Raw genomic sequence first — 6430 nt, 5'->3', positions numbered from 1 at the left:
GGGTAGCAACTTCTCTCTCCCCAGGGGTAGCAGCTCCTCTCTCCCCAGGGGTAGCAGCTCCTCTCTCTCCAGGGGTAAAAGCTCCTCTCTCCCCAAGGTTGAAGCTCCTCTCTCCCCAGGGGTAACAGCTCCTCTCTCCCCAGGGGTAGCAGCTCCTCTCTCCCCAGGGGTAGCGCTCTTCTCTCCCCAGGGGTAGCAGCTCCTCTCTCCCCATGGGTAACAGCTCCTCTCTCCCCAGGGGTAGCAGCTCCTCTCTCCCCAGGGGTAGCAGCTCCTTTCTCCCCAGGGGTAGCAGCTCCTCTCTCCCCAGGGGTAGCAGCTCCTCTCTCCCCAGGGGCTCCTCTCTCCCCAGGGGTAGCAGCTCCTGTCTCCCCAGGGGTAATAGCTCCTCTCTCCCCAGGGGTACCAGCTCCTCTCTCCCCAGGGGTGGCAGCACCTCTCTCCCCAGGGGTAGCAGCTCCTCTCTCCCCAGGGGTAACAGCTCCTCTCTCCCCAGGGGTAACAGCTCCTCTCTCCCCAGGGGTAACAGCTCCTCTCTCCCCAGGGGTAACAGCTCCTCTCTCCCCAGGGGTACCAGCTCCTCTCTCCCCAGGGGTTGCAGCTCCTCTCTCCCCAGGGGTAACAGCTCCTCTCTCCCCAGGGGTAACAGCTCCTCTCTCCCAAGGGGCTCCTCTTTCCCCAGGGGTAGCAGCTCCTCTCTCCCCAGGGGTAGCAGCTCCTCTCTCCCCAGGGGTAACAGCTCCTCTCTCCCCAGGGGTAGCAGCTCCTCTCTCCCCTAGGATGTGAAGACATTGGTGGCTTAGCCACACAGCCAGTAGGAGGGTCCGGGAAGGAATTTCAACAGCTAAATCCATGAATACATCTACAGTGTATTGCCAAAAACCACTCAACATATTCAAACATAGACTCTGACCTGTCCAATGAGCCAAACTGATTAAAGAATCCCACAGTACCTTAACTCTCTCTCTCTCTCTCTCTCTCTCTCTCTCTCTCTCTCTCTCTCTCTCTCTCTCTCTCTCTCTCTCTCTCTCTCTCTCTCTCTCTCTCTCTCTGTTATGAGATATTTTTGTCAGATGTTACTATGGTATACTGAAGTATAATTACAAGCATTCCATAAGTGTCAAAGGCTTTTATTGACAATTACATTAAGTTTATGCAAAGAGTCAATATTTGCAGTGTTGACCCTTCTTTTTCAAGACCTCTGCAATCCGCCCTGGCATGCTGTCAATTAACTTCTGGGCCACATCCTGACTGATGGCAGCCCAGTCTTGCATAAAAATGCTTGGAGTTTGTCAGAATTTGTGGGTTTTTGTTTGTCCACCCGCCTCTTGAGGATTGACCACAAGTTCTCAATGGGATTAAGGTCTGGGGAGTTTCCTGGCCATGGACCCAAAATCCCGATGTTTTGTTCCACAAGCCACTTAGTTATCACTTTTGCCTTATGGCAAAGTGCTCCATCATGCTGGAAAAGGCATTGTTCGTCACCAAACTGTTCTTGGATGGTTGGGAGAAGTTGCTGTCGGAGGATGTGTTGGTACCATTCTTTATTCATGGCTGTGTTCTTAGGCAAAATTGTGAGTGAGCCCACTCCCTTGGCTGAGAAGCAACCCCACACATGAATGGTCTCAGGATGCTTTACTGGTGGCATGACACAGGACTGATGGTAGCGCTCACCTTGTCTTCTCCGGACAAGCTTTTTTCCGGAAGCCCCAAACAATCGGAAAGGGGATTCATCAGAGAAAATGACTTTACCCCAGTCCTCAGCAGTCCAATCCCTGTACCTTTTGCAGAATATCAGTCTGTCCCTGATGTTTTTCCTGGAGAGAAGTGGCTTCCTCGCTGCCCTTCTTGACACCAAGCCGTCCTCCAAAAGTCTTTGCCTCACTGTGCGTGCAGATGCACTCACAACTGCCTGCTGCCATTCCTGAGCAAGCTCTGCACTGGTGGTGCCCCGATCCCGCAGCTGAATCAACTTTAGGAGACGGTCCTGGTGCTTGCTGGACTTTCTTGGGCGCCCTGAAGCCTTCTTCACAACAATTGAACCTCTCTCCTTGAAGTTCTTGATGATCCGATAAATGGTTGATTTAGGTGCAATCTTACTAGCAGCAATATCCTTGCCTGTGAAGCCCTTTTTGTGCAAAGCAATGATGACGGCACGTGTTTCCTTGCAGGTAACCATGGTTAACAGAGGAAGAACAATGATTTCAAGCACCCCCCTCCTTTTAAAGCTTCCAGTCTGTTATTCTAACTCAATCAGCATGACAGAGTGATCTCCAGCCTTGTCCTCGTCAACACTCTCACCTGTGTTAACGAGAGAATCACTGACATGATGTCAGCTGGTCCTTTGGTGGCAGGGCTGAAATGCAGTGGAAATGTTTTTTGGGGATTAAGTTCATTTTCATGGCAAAGAGGGACTTTGCAATTAATTGCAATTCATCTGATCACTCTTCATTCTGGAGTATATGCAAATTGCCATTATAAAAACTGAGGCAGCAGACTTTGTGAAAATGAATATTTATGTCATTCTCAAAACTTTTGACCATGACTGTATACACACACTTAGAAATATGGGTACAGTATAGTTCCCTGGAGTACAAAAATATCAAAATACACAATGTACCTTCAGAGATATGTAATGTATTGTCAAATACTTTATGATGATAGACTTTATGATGATAATATATGCCTAGGAACTAACTTGGTTAAGGCCACAGGACTGAAAATGAACGAATTCAACGACCATGTCGCTGTCACTAACAAGTACAGTCAGTGGTAACGTTACAGTTCACTATAAAAGGCAAGACACACTGGGAAATGATTTAGGAGGCGTGGCTTAGTGGGGGGCAAGGCTTTCACATTACCTGGAGTGGGAGATGTACCGTGCTACAGACAAGCCCCCTTTATGAGAGTCACAAGTACGCATCAGGCACTGAAGGAGGCAGTGTCATGGTGCGTTTGTTACCAAGTGGGAAGTGGGAATTTACTACATAACACTGGGAAAAATCCACTTGAACGGCCCTCCAACTGGTAATTACTAGTGGGAAACTGGTCTATCATCCTGAGCGCCCACTTCTCCCACACGGTGACCTCTGACCTCACCTAATAAGGAAATGGTTTCTATAACAGTATTTTTGGCAGTTAAATGCAACAACAAAACATTATTTATAAAAATCTATCTGTTTTTGAACTCTATAATTTGGTTACAAGCATGATAACTGTACTTTTAGTTCATGGTTGACGAAGTTGTTGGCCATTAGCCAACCACCGTTTATCAATGAGTTCAAATTAAATGAATGCATCCAACTGCTTTTTACGACTTCAGAAAAATTCCCAACTTCCAAATGGTTACAAACGCAGCATCAGAGTGGAAACTTGAGAGACCAAACATAACAATCCTGTCACAACAGAAAATGCCATTGTGAATGCTGAACAATAGGAATGTTCTTTTAAAGAGTCCTTGGCAGTTTGCACAGTGCAAGAAATCTTTTGGATTTCCATTTGGGAAACTGCTTTGTTTACAAGGAACTATAACACCTTTGCCTTCTCTTTTGATTTGCCTGTTGTGTGCTCTGTCCCCACGTTGTCTCAGTATGGTCAGTGGGAGCTTCCAGTCTTTGGAGTTCTTTGGGAAAGAAAGGGCCTTTTGCCACTTCAGCTTCACCTTTATGAATCATTTCCAGATGCCGGGCAATTTTTGATTGTGGTTTCTCACAAAAGAGACAGTAATGTTTCGATCAATCTTTAGTCTTTGTAACGTGCATGACTTCAAGTGAACTTGCGGATTCTTGCACAGAGGTGTCAGACTCAGTATTTCTATGTCCCTTATAGGCCTTTGGTCTTCCATACAGTAAAGCTCTAAACTGCTCTCATTGTCACTTTCTGTTCCTGGCACATATTCATCTTCTGTTGTTTCTATGCTGCTGATTGAGTCTTCAGAATCATATCCAAGCATTTGTTTGTTGAGCTGAAATCATAAAAACAATCAGAATTCATACAGTTGTTTTACTGAATACATTGTCTGGTCACTGAAAACATGAACTGTTTTACTCCAACATATCAACTCTTATTTACTAAACCAATAACTGTTCAATCATGTCCTGATTTTTCTGAAAAGGGTTATTTCATATAATCAAGAAAGAAAAACTGTAATCATTCCATTACCTATTTTGTAGGCTAATACACAGAATAGTACACACCCCAAATCCTATGGGGACAGCCAAAGAACCCTTTTAGGTTCTAGATAGCACTTTTCTTTCCTAAGAGTGTAGAAAGATGATATCCACAGTATTTTGGCCTGAGCTCATGGTCTTCATCTACCTCTTCTGTGACAGCCAGGGGGAGCAGGAAGCTGACTAGTGGTGGTTATTCAGCATGAAACGTCCATTGGGGTGGGGGCACGGTAAGACGTCTGTAGCATCCACAGTGTTTAGAAAACAACACAATACATTATTTAGCATTCATTTCAATTCGGCACAAAATAATCAGAAACGACCTAAACAAACTGCAAATGCATCCATCGAGTTCGGGCGGCAGGTAGCTTAGTGGTTAAGAGCGTTGTGCCAGTTACCGAAAGGTCGCTGGTTCTAATCCCCGAGCTGACTAGGTGAAAAATCTGTCGATGTGCACTTGAGCAAGGCACTTAACCCTAATTGCTCTGGATAATAATGTCTGCTAAATGACCTATTTATTTAAGAGTCACAAGCTTGATGTATCCATTGCGTGCTATGAATATGGGACACATACTAAACTTTGGAATTGAAACAAGCCCCAAAATGCTACTGCACAAGTATCCCAAAAACATTTCCCTAACACAAGTGGTTAGTACCTGTGCAAGAATGAAATAATCACAGCCATTTTGTGTTGAGATATAAGGGGTTGGGGTCAATTCCATTTAAATTCCATTCAATTAAAAAAGTTAACCAAATTCCAATTCCACATTTTCCTAATTGAAAAATATTGAAGAGAATTGGAATTTCAGTGTACTTCTTGAATTGACTGGAATTGAAATGGAATTGACCCCAACCCTGTGTGATAAACTGTACATTGATATTTACAAATACACTCTCTGTTCTTTCCAGTTGCGGAACCACTTCTCTGGTTGAAACAGATGTATTGTCAATTTTTGGGCTCGACTGAAAAATAAATCAAATAAGAACCATTTCAAGTAATGAAATGACAATCCTCATGTCAGTGACTTGGATCTTATGATAGGTTGAATTGACTGGCTTCCAAAATAAAAACAGAAGGAAGCAAAGCTCTAGCAAACACATTTCTAAACATCTAGGTCAGGGCTGTTCAACTGGCAGCCCGCAGCCAAGATCCATACCATTTATCAATTTAGAATGGCCCTTTGATAAATGCTGAACATTAATTAAAAATAATCTGCAAAACAATTCCAGTAAAAATGGAATGTTTAGGGCCAAAATGAGCCCTCGTTCAATATTCTCCAATGGGAGAATCTGTTTTCCTATAGTCTTGCCCATTAAGTGCTGTCAATCAATATAAGTAACATACCAGTTGCAGCCAATCAGGGCTGCTAACAGGGGTACAGGGACTGTCTGCCCGCCTACTGGCTCTTTCGCCACTGATAAGACTACACTGCCAGAGCGTGCTTTGGCTAAACTCAGCATTGACTTAAAAAACAATGGACTCAGTTATGGCTATCATAAACTTTATCCGATCAACATTTATCCTTCAACATTGATGTTTCGTGGTCTGCTGAGCATCATGATATACTTTTACATAATGAGGTTCGGTAGCTAAGTAAGGGTAGGCCTAATTCTCTCGAGAGAGTATGGGAGTTTAGGGAGGAGATCATTGCTTTGCTGTAATGAATATGTAGTAAATTATCATTAAGTGATAACAGTCTGGGGGAACAAGGTATGAGGATACCTCTTTCCCCTGGTCACTCCCAGTACATATGATTAAAGGAGCCCAAGGCATCTTGATTACATAGATCACACAGAGGAGCGGTTGTGATTTCTATTAAATTATGTTTTCTAGGTGGAAGGTGTACCCTGTGTATGAGATTAAAATGTATCAGCTGGTGATTAGGATTGTTAGATGAACCCACTAAGTTCCTGATGAACTCAACTGGTGAGCCTCTTTAGCAGCTAGTTCCATGGACACACTGATTCCAATGTCCTTTGCCAAGGTCAGATGACTTTCAGTCAACAGTCTCTTTTGTGTAGCTTCACTCCGTAGCCCACAGAGCTCACACCCAGTGGCTCTCCAGGACCAGGTTCAGAGAACACCTGACTCACTGATAATAGTCTAACACCTGGAAGGACAAGGGATTCACTAAAATTATATTTAGTGGGTTTTAATGAAGGGTTTTAATTGAAGATATTGTTTAAATATATTGTCCATCATGTTGTGTGCAGAAGAGGCTTTGACCTTCTGGGCTTGTTCAATGACAAGGCCATTATGG

Source organism: Coregonus lavaretus, assembly GCF_964263955.1.
Source record: "Coregonus lavaretus genome assembly, contig: HAP1_SCAFFOLD_682, whole genome shotgun sequence".
In the NCBI taxonomy this organism is placed as follows: domain Eukaryota; kingdom Metazoa; phylum Chordata; class Actinopteri; order Salmoniformes; family Salmonidae; genus Coregonus; species Coregonus lavaretus.
The sequence above is the reverse complement of the archived record's forward strand: the minus strand, read 5'-3'. Positions refer to the sequence as shown.